Source organism: Heptranchias perlo, chromosome 20 (genome assembly GCF_035084215.1).
Source record: "Heptranchias perlo isolate sHepPer1 chromosome 20, sHepPer1.hap1, whole genome shotgun sequence".
Taxonomy (NCBI): domain Eukaryota; kingdom Metazoa; phylum Chordata; class Chondrichthyes; order Hexanchiformes; family Hexanchidae; genus Heptranchias; species Heptranchias perlo.
The window spans coordinates 11,733,232-11,752,527 of NC_090344.1; the positions used below are offsets into that span (position 1 = coordinate 11,733,232).

Genomic DNA, 19,296 nt, shown 5'->3' on the forward strand with positions numbered 1-19,296 from the left:
ATTGGAGCCGCGTTGTATCTGTCAGCGTGGAAGTGACGAGTTTGGGGTAAGCACCGGTCACCTTTATTTTTGAAATCTCACCAGGCACCAGAGAAAAGGAACTTAGAATCAAACTGTCCCTGTCAGTGATGAATTGAAGGGAATATCGCTACAAGCAGATCTGGACAACTCGTAGTGCAGCCGAACAGGAGTTCCAAATCCACCCTCTCGCCACTCGGCAATCGCATTAACTGAAATTTACTCTGACCCAGTGTCACCGCGCTGAAATCAAGTCTTTCTCGGTTACATTTTTTCTTAATGTCACATTTAATGGTTTAACAGTGAAAACCGCCGTCCGCTTCACTGTAAGTGGAAGAGACCACTTTGTAGACACCCTGTAGTGTCACAGACCTGCTCGTTGGACCTGCTCATTTCAACTCCTCTCATTTTCTGCAAATTTGAATATTAAGGAAATCGAGAATGGTGAATCACAGCTGGAAAAATCAATCCTCTCTACTACTGGGGGACTGAGTCTTCCAACATACAGGCATTTAGGGGCAAGGGGAGTTTGATTTTCAGAAATAAGACAGCACAAGCTGCATACCCTTTATGATGGAAAAGTAAACTGATAGTAAGACAGCTGTCATATTGATCGCTGCAAGCTGAAGCTTTAGCTCGGTGAATTACCGATTCAGGATCGACAATGTGATCTCTCTGTGGCGCAAATGGATAGTGCTTTCGGCTATTTAACTGAAAAAATGGTGATTCAAACCCACCTGGTGACGACTGGGTAACTTTTACCTTCACATTCATTGCCTCACATTTCCAAGTTTCGAATGTGTCTCTTATCAGCAAGAAAATGTACCGTAAACATTGCCAGCTGAGCGTGGCTGGTATTCCACCATTTGATCTGCGGTCGATAACAGGCATCTGAACAATATCCAAAAAACCGAGATTGGCTTGAAGGAAATCGGTATATTTCTTTACAGACAAGGTTCAAAAGGAGGAATCACTGTTAAAGTAAAATTGTTTTCATATTCCGACAGGTTTCAGTTTATTTTTGAAAGATCATTAAAGGATCCTGCATCGCTGCCTCCGTTAATACCAGCAGCTCGAAGCCGCATTTTTTACGCAGCAACAATCTCATCAGTTTTCCGCTGTTCCCCAGCTCCCCGAGTGAGTGAGGACGTGACAACAGCAACATTGTCCGGCCCTGCTCTCTCCAATCACCGGCTGCCGACGGAAAGCAGCGAATGCAGTCTCAGACCGAGTTTTGCTGCCTCTCCCTGGGAAAATGAATACCACGGCCCGACCAAACCTCCACATACACAGGAGCACGGGCACAGGAAAATCCGGGGAGATTGCATTCTGGTCACTTGGTCTTCCAGCAGGATTTACCAAGAACCAGAGAGAGTGAAACGGTAATCAGGCCCTCCTGAGAAAATCAGGGTCATTAAACTAAAGCTTTTGGAGTCAGGATGACTGAATGGTTTAAGGCACTGCGTTCAGGTAGTAGTTTCCCTTTGGAGGTGTGGGTTTGAATCGCACTTCTGACGTTCAGTCCTTTACAATTACAAAACTATTTTTGTGCCCTCGGCTGGAGGTGATTTTTCTGCTCAGTTGATTTGTTCCTTCCAGAAAACCAACCCGACATCCGTCCCCGGCAGGTTTGTTTTTATTTGTTGTTAGAATGTGTATTGTTGGGGGTCAGCAGAACACGGCCCGTGGAATCAATCCACTGTGGCATTGAGCAGTATTGGCCAATACCATAGACAATAGCCTCATCTGGCTAAATGGGAATCCAGAAGTAGTTAACTGCAATTGCGATTATTAAATAAAAACATGAGTAATGGGCACAGACTTTGTGCCTGTGATCTCAACACTAAAATTTGCATGACGTATGCATGTGAACTTTAACCCTTTCTTGTGTTGTTGATAAAATTGTAAGATGGAAAGCAGAGTGTGCGAGTGTTTTGATCGTTGTGAGGAATTTACTTCCTCGGGTACTGAATGGTGGGAGATGTGTGTTATGAGGTATAAACATATGAAGTACATCTCACTGTATATTGTGTGTGTGTAAAATGTTTTCTACTTAAATCCCTTCATGTGGCTCAAAGGGTATCGCCAAAGCCACACCTGCAGCTTGTCAGCAATTTCTATCGGATCACACTGGCATAGAGCATGGCGGAGTTTTATTTATATTCGTTCATGGGATGTGGGCGCCGCTGGCGAGGCCGGCATTTATTGCCCATCCCTAATTGCCCTTGAGAAGGTGGTGGTGAGCCGCCTTCTTGATCCGCTGCAGTCTGTGTGGTGACGGTTCTCCCACTGTGCTGTTCGGAAGGGAGTTCCAGGATTTTGACCCAGCGATGATGAAGGAACGGCGGTATATTTCCAAGTCGGGATGGTGTGTGACTTGGAGGGGAACGTGCAGGTGGTGTTGTTCCCATGTGCCTGCTGCTCTTGTCCTTCTAGGTGGTAGAGGTCGGTGTGCAGTCGCACCCCCAGCTTTGGAAGACAGCGAAACTTTACACTGGCTGCACGAAGCAAGTAACAGCTCTTGGTTGATCCAGATGCATGATTCTCGCTGAGGGGCTTCAGTTGATTAATATCCGAAAGTTCAACGTTCAAATGCCCGATGAGCCTTGATGTCCCACTAATTTGAGTGAAAAGACAGCAATTGGCTTCTGACATCTTCTCAGTATTGCTGTTGGTAGGATTGAATTACATGCAGAGCATGTTTGAGCACCAGAGGACAGAGTGCTGAAGTTCTCAGGGCGCAACACATGTAAAGTAAATAAAATGTCTCAAGATGATGAAGAGATTGATGCTGAATGTGAATTTCCCCCAGGTCAGGCGGTCTCATTGATATTAGATGACGGGATAAAGAACGACATATCGAAGTTTGCCGATGGCCCCAAAATGGGGAGCGTTGTAAGCAGTGTAGATGAACGCATAACATTCCAGAGAAACATTAATATAATAAATGAATGGCCAAAACCGTGGCAAATGGATTTCAATTTTGGCAAGTGTGAGGTCATCCACTTTGGACTTCACAAAGATAGATCAGAATACTTTACAAAAGGTGAAAAATTCGAAACTGTGGAGTTCCAAAGCAACTTAAGTTTCCATGTACATAGATCAATAACATGTCATGGACAGGTACAGGAAATAATCAAAAAGGCTAATGGAATGGTGGCCTATATATTTAGAGGACTAGAATAAAAGGGAATGGACGTTATTCTAGAGCTACACAAAGCTCTGGTTGGACCAAACCTGGAGTACTCTGTTCAGTTCTGGACACCGCACCTTAGGAAGGATATACTGTCCTTGGACGGAGTGCAGTGTAGATTTACCAGAATGATACCTGGACTCTAAGCGTTAAATTGCTAGGAGAGATTACACAAACTATGGTTCTATTCCCTGCAATTTAGTCGATTAAAGGCTGATGTGATCGAAATTATCAAGGTATTAAGAGGAACTGATGGGGTAGTTGCAAAGAAACTATTTCCGCTGGTTGAGGTCTCTAGGACTTGGGGGCATTGCCTAAACATTAGAGTCAGGACTTTCAGGAGTGAAGTTATGACACACTTCGACAAGCAAAGGGAGGTAGAAGTCTCTTCCACAAACGGCAGTTGATGCGAGCTAAATTGTTAATTTCAAACTCGTGATTGAGAGATTTTTGTTAACCAAAGGTATTTAGAGATATGGGACTAAGGCGGGTTCAGGGAGTTCGGTCACAACTCAGCCATGATCTCATTGAGTTGCGGAACAGGCTGGAAGGACCAAACACCAAACTCCTGTTCCGAAGTTCCTCCTTGGTGCCGAATGCAAAATGATCGTGCATTGGCTGGGAATCGAACCCGGGTGTCCCGCGTGGTAGTCAAGAATTCTACCCCTGAAGCACCAATGCTGGCTTGTGTAGTGCTTGCATGTTTCTAAATGGAATCCTGTCTGAACGAACATGCCGTTTTGCAGCTGCGATGGCCGAGTGGTCAAAGCTGTTGTCTCAAAACTCCAATGGGGTTTCCCTGCCTCGGTTTGAATTCGGCTCGCAGTGCTTCGGCTTAAAGATCTCTTCAATGCTCAAATACATTAAATGGAATTAATTGACCGCGTTTACCTCTCTCTCAGCATGAGAGACACTTCAAAAGTGGCCGGTGCTTTTAAACGGTCGTCCAGTCTTCTCTTCTAAGATTTCAAGACCCGAGAAGGAATCTTTCCAAATCTCTAACTTAAATTCTGCTAGTTTGCAAAACCTGACATTTATACTCTTTATTTTATTTGCATGCATCTCTCCATCTTTCCCTGTCTCTGTCTCTTGTCTCTCTGTGTGACCCCTGATAGACTTCTCAGACTTCCTTGAACGGCGAAGGCTCATCTCACCTGCTACACCAGCAGAGAAGTGTAAAAAAAGGCACTGAGACGGTTGGAAAAGTAAAGGTGCAACCCAGCTGCTGCAGCTATTGTCTACACACTTCAGTCTCTTCGCTCTCACAGTGAAACAAAGCACCAATTTGATTGAAGTATACTTATGGTAGAGTGTATGTTATCACGATGCCGAGACAGACGGCAATCATAACATAGAATCCTAGAAAGTTAGACGATAGAAGGAAGCCATTCTGCACATCGTGCCAGTGCCGGCCGAAAAAGCTGTACCAAGCCTCATCCCAATTTCCAGCGTTTGGTCCCTAATCCAGTTGGTTACGGGTCTTGACGTGCATATTGAAGTTTTTATTTTTCAATGCGATGAGGGTTTCTGCCTCTCCCACCCTTTCAGGCAGTGATTTCCAGACCCCCACCACCTGCTGGGTGGAAAAAAATCTACCGCTCCCCTCTAATCCTTCTACCAATTATCCTAGATCTATGTAACTTGATTATTGACATCCGTGCTAAGGTAAATAGGTTCTTACTATCCACTCTATCTAGGCCCTTCTTAATTATATACACCTCAATTAAATCTCCCAACAGCCTCCTCAGTTCCAAAGCAAACAACCCCAGCTTATCCAATCTAATCTCATAGCTAAAATTCTCATGTTCTGTCAACAGTGTCGTAAATCTCCTCTGTACCATCTCTAGTGCAATCACATCTTTCCTGCAATGTGGTGACCACAACTGTATGCAGTATTCTTGCTGTGGCCTAACTGTAGTTTCATAAATTTCTACCATAACCTCTCTGCTCTTACATTCTATGCCTCGGCTAATAAAGGAAAGTATCTTGTATGCCTTTTTAACCACCTTAACTACCTGTCCTCTTACCTTCAGGGATCTGTGGACATGCACTCCAAGGTCCCTCTTTTCATCAACACCTCTCAGTATCCTCCAAAGCAATGTAGTTTCAAAGCAACCAATTCTGAAACGTCTTACTTGATAATACAAGTCGGACAGATGAAACCAATTTCTTAAAGGGAAACGAATATTGGTGACACTAAATAGTTAGTGTACAACTTGATATTACTGCATACCGGAATAGAAAACGAGATTGGATGGATAGAAAAGTTCTGAAAGGATGGCTGATCTGCTTTGTGAGACAGCGAAACTTTACACTGGCTGCACGAAGCAAGCAACAGCGCTTGGTTGATCCAGATGCATGATTCTCGCTTTGGGGCTTTTGTTGATTAATATCCAAGAAGTTCCGGGTTCAAATCCCCGATGAGCCTTGCTGTCCCACTACTTTGAGTGAAATGACACCAATTGGCTTCTGACATCTTCTCAGTATTGCTGTTGGTAGGATTGAATTACATGCAGAGCATGTTTGAGCTCCAGAGGACAGAGTGATGGAGTTCCCAAGACGCAACACATGTAAAGTAAATAAAATGTCTCAAGATGATGAAGAGATTGATGCTGAATGTGAATTTCCCCCAGGTCAGGCGGTCTCATTGATATTAGATGACGGGTTAGAGAACGACATATCGAAGTTTGCCGATGGCCCCAAAATGGGCAGCGTTGTGAGCAGTGTAGATAAAAGCATAACATTCCAGAGATACATTAATATAATAAATGAATGGCCAAAACCGTGGGGAATGGATTTCAATTTTGGCAAGTTTGAGGTCATCCACTTTGGACCTCACAAAAATAGGTAAGAATACCTTACAAAAGGTGAAAAATTCGAAACTGCGGAGTTCCAAAAGAACTTAGGTGTCCATGTACATAGATCATTAACATGTCATGGGCAGGTACAGGAAATTATCAAAAAGGCTAATGGAATGGTGGCCTACATATTTAGAGGACGAGAATACAAGGGAATAGACATTATTCTAGAGCTACACAAAGCTCTGGTTGGACCACACCTGGAGTACTGTGTTTAGTTCTGGGCACCGCTCCTTTGAAAGGATATACTGTCCTTGGAGGGAGTGCAGTGTAGATTTACTAGAATGATAACTGGACACGAAGCGTTAAATTGCTAGGAGAGATTACACAAACTATGGTTGTATTCCCTGCAATATAGTAGATTAAGGGCTGATGTGATCGAAATTATCAAGATATTAAGAGGAACTGATGAGTTATTTATATAGAAACTATTTCCGCTCGTTGGGCTGTCTCGGACTTGGGCGCATAGCCTAAAAATTGGAGTCAGACTTTCAGAAGTGAATTTGGGACAACTGTCCACAAGCAAAGGGAGGTAGAATTGTGGCAGTCTCTTCAACAAACGGCAGTTGACGCGAGCTCAATTGTTAATTTCAAACCCGTGATTGAGAGATTTTTGCTGACCAAAGGTATTTCGAGATCTGGGGCTCAGGCGGGCACAGAGAGTTTGGTCACAACTCAGCCATGATCTCATTCAGTTGCGGAACAGGATGGAAGGACCAAACACCAGACTCCTCTTCCGAAGTTCCTCCTTGGTGCAGAATGCAAAATGATCGTGCATTGACCGGGAATCGAACCCGGGTCTCCCGCGTGGCAGGCGAGAATTCTACCCCTGAACCACCAATGCTGGCTTATACAACAGCTGCATGTTTCTCTATGGAATCCTGTCTGAACGAACATGCCGTTTACAGCTGCGATGAACGATTGGTTCAAGCGGTGGTCTCAAAACTCCAATGGGGTTTTCCTGCCGAGGTTTCAATTCTGTTCGCAGTGCTACGGTTTAAAGATCTCTTCAATGCTCAAATACATTAAGTGGAATTAATTGACCACATTTACCTCTCTCCCATCATGAGAGATACTTCAACGTGGCCGGTGCTTTTAATTGGGCGTGCAATCTTATCTTCCAAGATTTCAAGACCGAGAAGCAATATCTCCCAATCTGTAACTTGAATTCTGCTAGATTGAAAAACCTGACATTTATACTCTTTATTTTCCTTGCATGCATCCCTCTATCTTTCCCTGTCTCTGTCTCTTGCCTCTCTGTGTGTCCCCTGATAGACTTCTCAGGCTTCCTGAACGGCGAAGGCTGAACGAAACTGCAACACCAGGAGAGAAGGTAATGAAAAGTACTGAGACGGCAGCAAAAGTAAAGGTGCAACCCAGTTGCAGCAGCCAATGTCAACACACTTATGTCTCTTCGCTCTCACAGTGAAACAAAGCACCAATTTGATTAAAGTATACTTATGGGAGAGTGCATATTATCACGATGCCGAGGCAGACGGCATTCATATCATAGAATCCTCGAAAGTTACACCACAGAAGGAAGCCATTCTGCACATCGTTCCTGTGCCGGCCGAAAAATCGGTACCGAGCCTCATCTCACTTTCCAGCGATTGGTCCCTGATCTTGTAGGTTACGGATCTTCACGTGCATATTGAAGTTTTTATTTTTCAATGCGATGAGGGTTTCCGCCTCTCCCACCCTTTCAGGCAGTGATTTCCCGACACCCATCACCCTCTGGGTGGAAAAAAATTATTTCGCTCCCCTCTAATCCTTCCACTAATTACCTTAGATCCATGTATCCTGATTATTGACCTCTCTGTTAAGGGAAATAGGTCCTTACTATTCACTCTATCTCGGATCGTCATAATTGTATACACCTCAATTAAATCTCCCAACAGCCTCCTCAGTTCCGAAGCAAACAACCCCAGCCTATCCAATCTAATCTCATAGCTAAAATTCTCCAGATTGGCAACATTGTCGTAAATCTCCTTTGTACCCTTTCTCGTGCAATCACATATTTCCTGTAATGTGGTGACCACACCTGTACGCAGTATTCTTGCTGTGGCCTAACTATTGTTTTATAAATTTCTACCATAACCTCCCTGCTCCTATATTCTATGCCGCCGCTAATAAAGGAGTTTATACTTGATGGCTTCTTAACCACCTTATCGACCTGTTCTGCTACCTTCTGGGATCTGTGGACATTCACTCCACTGTTCTGCTGTTTCTCTACATCTCTCAGTCTCCTCCCAAGCAATGTAGTTTAAGAGCAACTAATTCTGAAACGTCTTACTTCATAATTCAAGTCGTACAGTCGAAACCAATTTGGTAAAGGGAGACTAATATTGGTGACTGGAAGTAGTTAATGCACAACTTGATCTTGCTGGGTACCGGAATATAAAACGAGATTGAATGGACAGAAGAGGTCTGAAAGAATGGCAGATCGGCTGTGGGAGGCAGCACACCTTTAAATTGGCTGCACGTTTTTAGTATTAGCGGTTCGTTTGTTTCGGGATATTATTCTCGCTTATGAAGGTTATGCTAGGCGCTATCCGCAAGATCTCAGCTTCAAATCCCGCACGATCCATGCTGTTTCACTGCTTTTAGTGAAAAGTCACCAATTAGCTTCCGACATCTTTTCGGTTTTGCTGTTGGTCGAATTGAATTCTGTCCAGAGAATGCTTGAGCTCCAGAGGACAGAGTGCGGAAGTTTCCAAGGCGCAACACACGTGAAGTAAATAAAATGGGCCCGATTTTACCAGGGGTGCGGGTACTCGGCGGGGCGGCCAGCGGGCGCGGTGAAATTAATTGGATCCACTGACCTGCTCCTCCGGGTTCCCCGATGCTGATCAGCGCGTTGGGCGGGCTGCGCATGCGCAGTAAGATCTGTCAGCTGGAGGCGCTCTATTTAAAGGGGCAGTCCTCCACTGACAGATGCTGCCACAAACAGCAAAAATTACATCATGGAGCAGCCCAGGGGGAAGGCTGCTCCCAGTTTAATGATGCCTCACCCCAGGTATCATTAGATGGGGTGAGGAGGATGGGGAGGACAGAGATCTTCCCCCCGGCGGGCGGGAGGAAGCGGCCCACCTCTGCCACCAAGAAGGCCTGGCTCGAGGTGGCAGAGGGGGTCACCTGCGCCACAAACATATCGCCCACCTGCATACAGTGCAGGAGGCGCTCCAATGACCTCAGTAGGTCAGCAACAGTGAGAACACGTAGTCTTTCCCCTACACTCCGCCTGCCACAACACTGACCCCACCCCACATCTCCTTCGGCACTGCCAACACTACTCTGTCACATGACCCCTCATACCCACTCAAACCTCATCCTCAACTTACCTGCACCTACTCACCTCGCGAGTACTGACCCCGCCACTGCCACGCAACCCAATCCTCATACAATCTCATGGCTCTATCCCATACTCACCCTCTCGTGCATCTCTCTCACGGCCAGCCTCACTCAACCTGCCACCACCTGTGCTGCAGCCACAGGGCATGCATCACATATGTGCAGTAGGCAGCGTAAGGCAAACGTGTCGTGAGCATGAAGGGGATGCACAAGGGTGTTTGAGGGATTGTCTTGGTTCTTACTTCTATTGAATTAAAGAACAACTCACATCACACATTATATTGGCACCACTACTGCCATGTCTTCGCGAATCCTGTCCGGTTTTTGCAATAATGCCCGCTCCTGGGTATCCCTATGACGACCCACCACTGATGCCACCCAGTGTGTCACTGCAGAGTGGGTGTAGGTGTATTTGCAGGGCCCTTCTGCGCAGACGACTGAGAGACATCGTGGATGTCCCCGGTTGCAGCCTGGAAGGCTGTGGAGCAGAAGTTCGGGAGGGCAGTGGTGACTTTGACAGCGACAGGTAGGAAGCTGGTGCACGGGCCAGCCAGGAGCAGCTCGGCATAAAAGAGGCTGCAGATGTCCACGGCTACATGTCGAGTGACTCTGAGCCTCCGTGTGCACCGCTGCGCAGAGAGGTACAGGAAGCTGAGCCTCGGTCTGTGGATCCTGTGGCGAGGGTAGTGCCCTCTGCGACGCATCTCTCTCTGCGGTAGCCCTCCCTCCTGCTGTGCAGGTGGATGTGTCACAGCACTCTGTTGTGGAGCTCCACGTGTCAGAGGTGGACGGCGTGGATGGCGAGGCTGGTGATGCCGTTCGCCCTCCGAGGAGGTCATGACTGCAGCTACGGCGGCCCCCATCTGCAAGATGTACATCTGAGGGGGTCCGCAATGTAGATACATGTCTCCGGACCCCGGGGTAAGTGTGCAGGTTGGTGACTTCGACCATCAGGAGGAGGGTGGTGGAGGCCAAACTTTGTCCCAAGTGACAGAGCGGCCTCCTGCAATGGCTGAGGGTCTCCCCCCACCCCACCTGTCAAATTGACCGTTGCAGCTGCCACAGGCTGACGGCTGCAACACGTCCATTTCAACTGGGATTGTTTCCCCCAGTGTGTGAAACAGTCCCATGTTTATCCAAAATCACACACAGTCCCTTAATCAGGTCAGTTAATGACCTGAACAACCAAAGTAAATACACTCAAGTGGCATCCCGCTGGCTTTAATTGCCTGCGGGATTCCCTCCAGCGGGGGCTGCGCTCGCACCCCCCGCACGTCATCGGGGAACCCGGAAGTGGTCGGGATTTTGGCGCGATCCGGTCACGTGCCTGGATATCGGGATTTTCGGGGCCCCCCCGCTGGAAACCCACAGGAAACCCGACGGTAAAATCGAGCCCATGGATTATTGTATCAAATTAAACCATTGAATTATTTATATAATAAATTAAACACTTCAATTATTTATATAATAAATTAAACAATTCAATTATTTATACAGTAAATTAAACTATTGAGTTATTTGTATAATAATTTGAACACTTGACTTCTTTGTATAATAAATTTTTAAAATTATTATTTATATAATAAATGGAACACTTGAATTATTCATATAATAAATGAAACACTTGAATAATTTATATCATAAATTAAACAATTCAATTATCGATATAATGAACTAAACTACTGAATTATTCATGCAATGAATTAAGCTATTGAATTATTTATGCAATAAATTACAGTCTTGATTATTTATATAATAAATTAATCAATCGAATTACTTAGATAATTTAAACTATTGAATTCTCTTTGTAATAAATGAAACATTTGAAGTATTTATAAAATAAATTAAATGCTTGAATAATTTATATAATAAATTAAACAATTTTATAAATGAAACACCTGACATTATATAGTAAATTAAACAATTCATTATATACTGAATTGAACTATTGAATTATTTATATAATAAATTAAGCACTTGAACTATTTATATAATAAATTAAACACTAGTCTTCTTTATATAATAAATTAAACAATTGATTATTGATATAATAAATAACCTTTTGAATTCTTCATAAAATAAATTAAATAATGGATTACTAATATGATAAAATAAACACTTGAATCTTTGTATAACAAATTAAACACTTGATTTATTTATAAAATGGAAACACTTGAATTATTTATATCATAAATTATACCTTTGAATTAATTATATAATTTAAACACTTGACGTCTTTATATAATAATTTTAACACTTGAATCATTTACATAATAAATTAAACACTTGCTAATTCATATAATAAATTAAACTATTGAATTATTTAGATAATCAAATAATCAGTTCAATTATTTACATAATAAATTTAACACTTGATTTTTTATATAATAAATGAAACACTTGAATTATTTACATAATAAATGAAACACTTGAATTATTTATATCATAAAATAAACAATTGTTTCTTTATATAATAAATTTAACACTTGTATTATTTATGTAATATATTAAGCTGTAGAATTATTTTTGATAAACTAAACACTTCAATAATTTATATAGTAAATTAAACACTTCAATTGTTTATACAGTAAACTAAACTATTGAGTTATTTATCTAATAAATTAAGCAATTGACTTCTTTAGATAATAAATTAAACAATAAAGTTAGATAATAAATTAAACACTTGTTTATTTGTATAATAATTTCATCAGTTGAATTATTTAGATGATTAATTTATTATAAAAATAATTCAATAGTTTAATTTAACAACTGAAGTAGTTATGTAAGAAATTAAATAATTGATTATTGATATTATGAATTAAACTATTGAATAATTGTTTAATTCATAATATCAATGTATAATTTATTACAAAAATAGTTCAATTGTTTACTTTATTATTTAAACATTTCAAGTGTTTAATTTATTATCTAAATAATTCACTAGTTTAATTTGTTAAATAAATAATTTAAAGGTTTTGTTTATTATATAAATAATTCAATAGTTTAATTTAACAACTGAAGTAGTTATGTAAGAAATTAAATAATTGATTATTGATATTATGAATTAAACTATTGAATTATTTATATAATAAACAAAACCTTTAAATTATTTATTTAACAAATTAAACTAGTGAATTATTTAGATAATAAATTAAACACTTGAAATGTTTAAATAATAAAGTAAACAATTGAACTATTTTTGTAATAAATTATACACTTGACTGTTTCATATAATAAATTAAACACTTGTTTATTTGTATAATAAATTCACCAATTGAATTATTTATATAATAAATTAAACAACTGAACTATTTATATAGTGAATTATACACTTGAATTATTTATATAATTAAACTACTGAATTATGTATCTAATATATTTATCAATTGAATTATTTATATACTAAATTAAACAATTCAATTAATTAAACAAAAAATTAAACAGTTTATTAATTATATAATATATTAAACTATTGAATTATTTATATAAAATAAAACACTTGAACAATTTAGATGATGAATTAAACTATTGATTTTTTTATATAATAAATTTAGCTGTTGAATGTTTTATATAATAAATTAAACTCTTGGTTATTTCTATAATAAATTAATCAATCGAATAATTTAAACTATTGAATTCTCTTTATAATAAATGAAACATTTGAATTATTCATATCATAAATTAAACACTTGAATAATTTATATAATAAATTAAACAATTCAATTATTGACACAATAAATTAAACTATTGGATTATTTATATAATTTAATCAATCGAATTATTTAGAGAATAAATTAAACAATTGAATCATTTATATAATAAAGAAACAATTTAATTAATAAATGAAACACTAGACTTTACATAATAAATTAAACAATTGATTATATAATGAGTTGAACTATTTAATTTTTTATATCATAAATTAAACACTTGAATTGTTCACATAATAATTTAAACAATTGAATTATTTGTATCATAAATTAAACAATTATTATATTTATATAATGAATTGAACTATTGAGTTATTTATATAATTAAACACTTGAATTATCTATACAATAAAAGAACAATTTAATTTATATAATAATTTAAACACTTTAATTATTTATATAATAAATTTGACACGTGAATTATTTAATGAATTAAACAATTAAATTGTTTATCTAATAAATTATTAATATCGTAAATTAAACAATTCGTTTATTTATATCATGAATTAAACGCTTGAATTATTTATATAATGAATTAGCTGTTGAATTATTGAGAGAATAAATTTAACAATTGAATTATTTATATAATAAATTATTCAATTGAATTATTTATACATTAAATAAAACGACTCAATAACTTATATAATAAATTAAACTATTTAATTACTTATATAATCAATTAAACTATTGAATTCTTCATATAATAAATTAAACAATGGATTATTTATATAATGAATTAAACTATTAAATTATACATGTAATAAATTAAACACTTGAATAATTTATACAATAAATTAAATAATTCAATTATTTATATAGTAAATTAAACTATTGAACTATTTATATAATATATTAAACTTTTGAATTATTGATTACCTGCTGCACCTGTATGTTGACTTCTTGTGTTTCATGCACGAGGACACCCAGATCCCTCTGGACCGCAGCATTTTGTAGTATTTCCCCTTTCAAATAATAATTTGTTTTTTTATTTTTTCTCCCCAAAGTGGATGACTTCACATTTTCCCACATTATATTCCATCTGCCAATTTTTTGCCCATTCCTTTAACCTGTTAACATACCTTCACAGATACTTTGTATCCTCATCGCAACTTGCTTTTCCACCTATCTTTGTATCATCAGCAAATTTGCCACAAGATACTCTGTTCCTTCATCCGAGGTCCAAACGCGATCTCTCTGCATCCAATGTCTTTGCTTTTGGCCCAGATTTTAAGAACATCAATGGCGGCTGTACCACCCAGCATGCAGCGCGGTAAAGATTGTGCCCTATCTGAATCAGTGGAGCACAGCGCGCAGGCGCAGTAGTGACTCATTATCGGGCAGTGTGTCCTGAGCATGCGCGGTCAGTGGAGGCTGCGGGAGGAGCGCGTTCGGTGCAGGTGAGAGGATCGGAGCAAGAGGATCAATAAACCCCGGGGCCCGGGTCCGGGCTCAGGCCCAGGCTCAGGCTTCACAAACCCCGAGTGCGGCCCCAGACCCGAATATAAAACAGTGAACATTATCCCCCCTCACTACCCGCCGGTTTCCGGTTTCTCCCGTTTCGCTCCGGACCAACTCTCAACAAAAGGCCGCGGCCCCGCGCATGCGCGGTGTAAACTGGGAATTCTCAGGGAGCGTCTGTAAATGAAGGAGAAATAGTGATCGGTCAGGGAGCGTCTGTAAATGAAGGAGAAATGGTGATCGGTCAGGGAGTGTGTGTAAATGAAGGAGAAACGGTGATCGGTCAGGGAGAGTCAGTAAATGAAGGATAAATGGTGATCGGTCAGGGAGCGTCTGTAAATGAAGGAGAAATGGTGATCGGTCAGGGAGTGTGTGTAAATGATGGAGAAATAGTGATCAGTCAGGGAGTGTGTGTAAATGAAGGAGAACTGGTGATCGGTCAGGGAGCGTCTGTAAATGAAGGAGAAATGGTGATCGGTCAGTGAGCGTCTGTAAATGAAGGAGAAAAGGTGATCAGTCAGGGAGCGTCTGCAAATGAAGGAGAAATGGTGATCGGTCAGTGAGCGTCTGTAAATGAAGGAGAAATAGTGATCAGTCAGGGAGCGTCTGTAAATGAAGGAGAAATGGTGATCGGTCAGTGAGCGTCTGTAAATGAAGGAGAAATGGTGATTGGTCAGGGAGCATCTGTAAATGAAGGAGAAATGGTATTTTCTATATCTTCATTCATCCAGGGAGCTCCAGCTCTGGATGCCATTCCGTTCCTCCTCGTGGGAATCTGTCCACTCTCAACCCACTCCTCCTTGAAGGCCTCCCACTGTTCAATTACTGTTCTGCCTGCCAATTTTTGACACCAATTCACCTGGACAAGATCCCTTTTTGACTCATGAAATTAGCCGTCCTCCAGTTAAGAATTTTCACATTTGACTGTCCCCTGTCCTTTTCCATAACTGTTCGAAACCGAATAAGATTATGATCACTGCTGCCCCACTGAAATATGCTCCTCCTGCCCCACTTCATTCTCCACACCGAGCCCACTGCTGTACTCACATTCACTCTCTCACATTCACTCTGTCACATGCACTTTCTCACATGCACTCTCTCACACTCACTCTCACATTCCTCTCACCCTTTCACTCAGGGTTTAGGGCCACTGAAAGATGATGCGATGGGTTTGGATTTCAGCACAGGGAGCAGGGAGAGTGTGTGGGACGGGGATTTACAGCTTTGAGGAATAAGAGAGTAAAGAATGTTCCATAGAAAGTAGAGTTATCTGATCTGAATTTTTATCCTGTATTAACAGTGATAACTTTTATAAACTCCTTTTACAGGGTATTAGAAGGGGAGGATTTGCAGACAGGAAACTCAAACCAAAGATCACGTCACGATCTGACAGAGTCACTCGATTCATCAGGACCTGAATATCATCGGCTTTTGAATGTGGAAGGAGAAATGTTTGTCTGTTCTATCTCTGGGAGAAGATTTCAAACATCAGTGTGAGTGGAAAAGCACCGAGACACACACACCCGAGTGAGAGTGTTCCAGTGCACTGACTGTGGAAAGAGCTTTAACCAGTTACACAGCCTGAAAAAACATTACACCATTCACAGCGGGGAGAAACCGTATACGTGTTCTGTGTGTGGACGAGGCTTCAACTGATCATCCAAACTGGAGAGAGACAAGGACACCCGGACCACGGAGAAACCGTGGAAATGTGGGGACTGTGGGAAGGGATTCAATTCCCCTTCAAAGCTGGAAATTCATCGACGCAATCACACCGGGGAGAGACCGTTCACCTGCTCCGTGTGTGGGAAGGGATTCACTCAGTCATACACCCTCCTGACACACCAGCGATTTCACTTTGATGAGAGACCTTTTAAATGTTCGGACTGTGAGAAGAGGTTTAAAAGCAAAAGTAACCTGCTGACACACCAACACACTCACACTGGGGAGAGGCCGTTCACCTGCTCCGTTTGTGGGAAGGGATTCACTCGGTCATCCACCCTGCTGACACACCAGCGAGTTCACACTGGAGAGAGGCCGTTCACCTGCTCCGTGTGTAAGAAGAGATTTACTCGGTCATCCCACCTACAGAGACACCAGCGAGTTCACTCTGATGAGAGACCTTTTAAATGTTCTGACTGTGGGAAGAGATTTAAAACCAGAAACGAACTACTGAGACACCAACGCACTCACACTGGGGAGAGGCCGTTCTCCTGCTCCGTGTGTAAGAACAGATTCACTCATTCATCACACCTTCTGCAACACCAGCAAGTTCACACTGATGAGAGACCTTTTAAATGTTCTGACTGTGGGAAGAGATTTAAAACCAGAAACGAACTACTGAGACACCAACGCATTCACACTGGGGAGAGGCCGTTCACCTGCACCGTGTGTGAGAAGAGATTTACTTGGTCATCCAACCTGCTGAGACACCAGCGAGTTCACACTGATGAGAGACCTTTTAAGTGTTCTGACTGTGAGAAGAGATTTAAAAGCAAAATTAATCTTCTGACACACCAACGCAGTCACACTGGGGAGAAGCCGTTCACCTGCTCTGCGTGTGGGAAGGGATTCACTCGGTCATCAGACCTTGTATCACACCAGCGAGTTCACACTGGGGAGAGGCCATTCACCTGCTTCGTGTGTGGGAAGGGATTCACTCGGTCATCCCACCTTCTGTCACACCAGCGAGTTCACACTGGGGAGAGGCCATTCACCTGCTTCGTGTGTGGGAAGGGATTCACTTGGTCATCCAACCTGCTGATACACCAGCGAGTTCACACTGGGGAGAGACCGCTCATCTGCTCTGTGTGTAAGAAGAGATTCACTCATTCATCACACCTTCTGCAACACCAGCGAGTTCACACTGATGAGAGACCTTTTAAATGTCCTGACTGTGAGAAGAGATTTAAAATCAGAAACGAAATGGTGAGACACCAACGCAGTCACACTGGGGAGAGGCCGTTCACCTGTTCCTTGTGTGAGAAGAGATTTACTCGGTCATCCAGCCTTCTGTCACACCAGCGAGTTCACACTGATGAGAGACCTTTTAAATGTTCTGATTGTGAGGAGAGATTTAAAAGAAAAATTGATCTGCTGACACACCAGCGCACTCACACTGGGGAGAGGCCATTCACCTGTTCCTTGTGTGAGAAGAGATTTACTCGGTCATCCACCCTGCTGAGACACCAGCGAGTTCACACTGATGAGAGACCTTTAAATGTTCTGACTTTGGGAAGAGATTTAAAATCAGAAACGAACTGCTGACACATCGACGCACTCACACTGGGGAGAGGCCGTTCACCTGCTCCGTGTGTGGGAAGGGATTCACTCGGTCATCCACCCTGCTGAGACACCAGCGAGTTCACACTGATGAGAGACCTTTAAATGTTCTGACTTTGGGAAGAGATTTAAAATCAGAAACGAACTGCTGAGACATCGACGCACTCACACTGGGGAGAGACTGTTCACCTGCTCTGAGTGTGGGAAGAGATTCACTCAATCATCCCACCTTCTGAAACATCAACTTGTTCACACTATTGAGTGACCTTTTAATTCACTGACTATGAGAAGAGCTTTAAAAGCAGAAATGAACTGCTGACACATCAACTCACTCCCATTGGGGAGAGACTGTTCACCTGCTCCGTGTGTGGGAAGGGATTCACTCAGTCATCACACGTGCTGAGACACCAGCGAGTTCACATATGACTGCAGGGGTTGGATTCTGCTGTTAATCCCATCCACGACTGAACCATGTTCATTCTGACAGTTGGGGTTTGTTTCTGCTGATGTCAATAACCCCTATAACTGGGCTGGAGTTTAATATTCTGGATATCTCTTAAATAAATCAGCTTTATTTTCAACACCTTGTTGTAGATTTTGGTCTTTCCCACCTGAGTGTTTAGCATCACCTGACTGGAGCTGAGAAAGGACAATCTGGGGGGAGGATCGTCCGGGGGGAACAGAACTTCAGCCTGGACACAGTCCTTCAGGGCCACACTGAGAGGGGCAAACGGCACTTTGGCCTTTCTCGTCTCTCTTCACTGACAGTAAAGTCACTGTGAGGCATCCAGTCTAAAAATGACTGTGGTAATTATTCTATGGAGATTTCACCTGTTTGAGTGACAGTCCTGAGTCCACCATTTAAGGCAGGTGTTAACTCATTTAATTAATCCCGTTAAAATAAATGAGTTAAAGTCTGCGTTAAAATAGCAGAGGGAGGAGTTCCCAGGAGCCTGTTAACTGCTGGTACAAATACACAACAGTCATTGGATCTCCAGATAAAAAAGGACCTGCAGTGTGTTTCCAGAATTCACGGTTTTATTGATGTGTGCGTGTTAGACACCAGGATCACTAAAAATACACGACCCGGACCATCCACAGGGTGGGGGCGATCCCAACAGTTACTCTGGGATCACTCCCACTGCGGAACTCCACCACTGACCCTGCTGAAGGTTGTCGACTCACGGAGTGGGGCCTCCAGGAGTGGACTGCAAGAAAGCTGGGTTTCAGTATCCTGACAAATATATGCCGAGGAACAAGAGGAATGCTTACTAAGGAACCGTCTGGGGTTTTACCTCTCAGTGTGGGTCGAGCGGTGAATGATTCCTGACTCCCCAAACTGTCTTACATTTAACCCAGATCGGATCAGGATGAATTCAGTTTACAGGAGAATTGGGACAAATATCACCCACAATCGAGGGAGACA

General features: G+C 41.7%; 1 non-coding gene and 1 pseudogene across 1 annotated transcript; one reads left to right on the top strand and one right to left on the bottom strand.

Annotated features, from left to right (window-relative positions):
* The first annotated feature begins 704 nt into the window (after positions 1-704).
* LOC137335917 (zinc finger protein 271-like) lies at positions 705-18,371 on the top strand (annotated as a pseudogene).
* trnag-gcc (transfer RNA glycine (anticodon GCC)) lies at positions 6,843-6,913 on the bottom strand. The gene has a single exon. It is a non-coding gene; the product is annotated as a tRNA-Gly (tRNA).
* Positions 18,372-19,296: the final 925 nt, after the last annotated feature.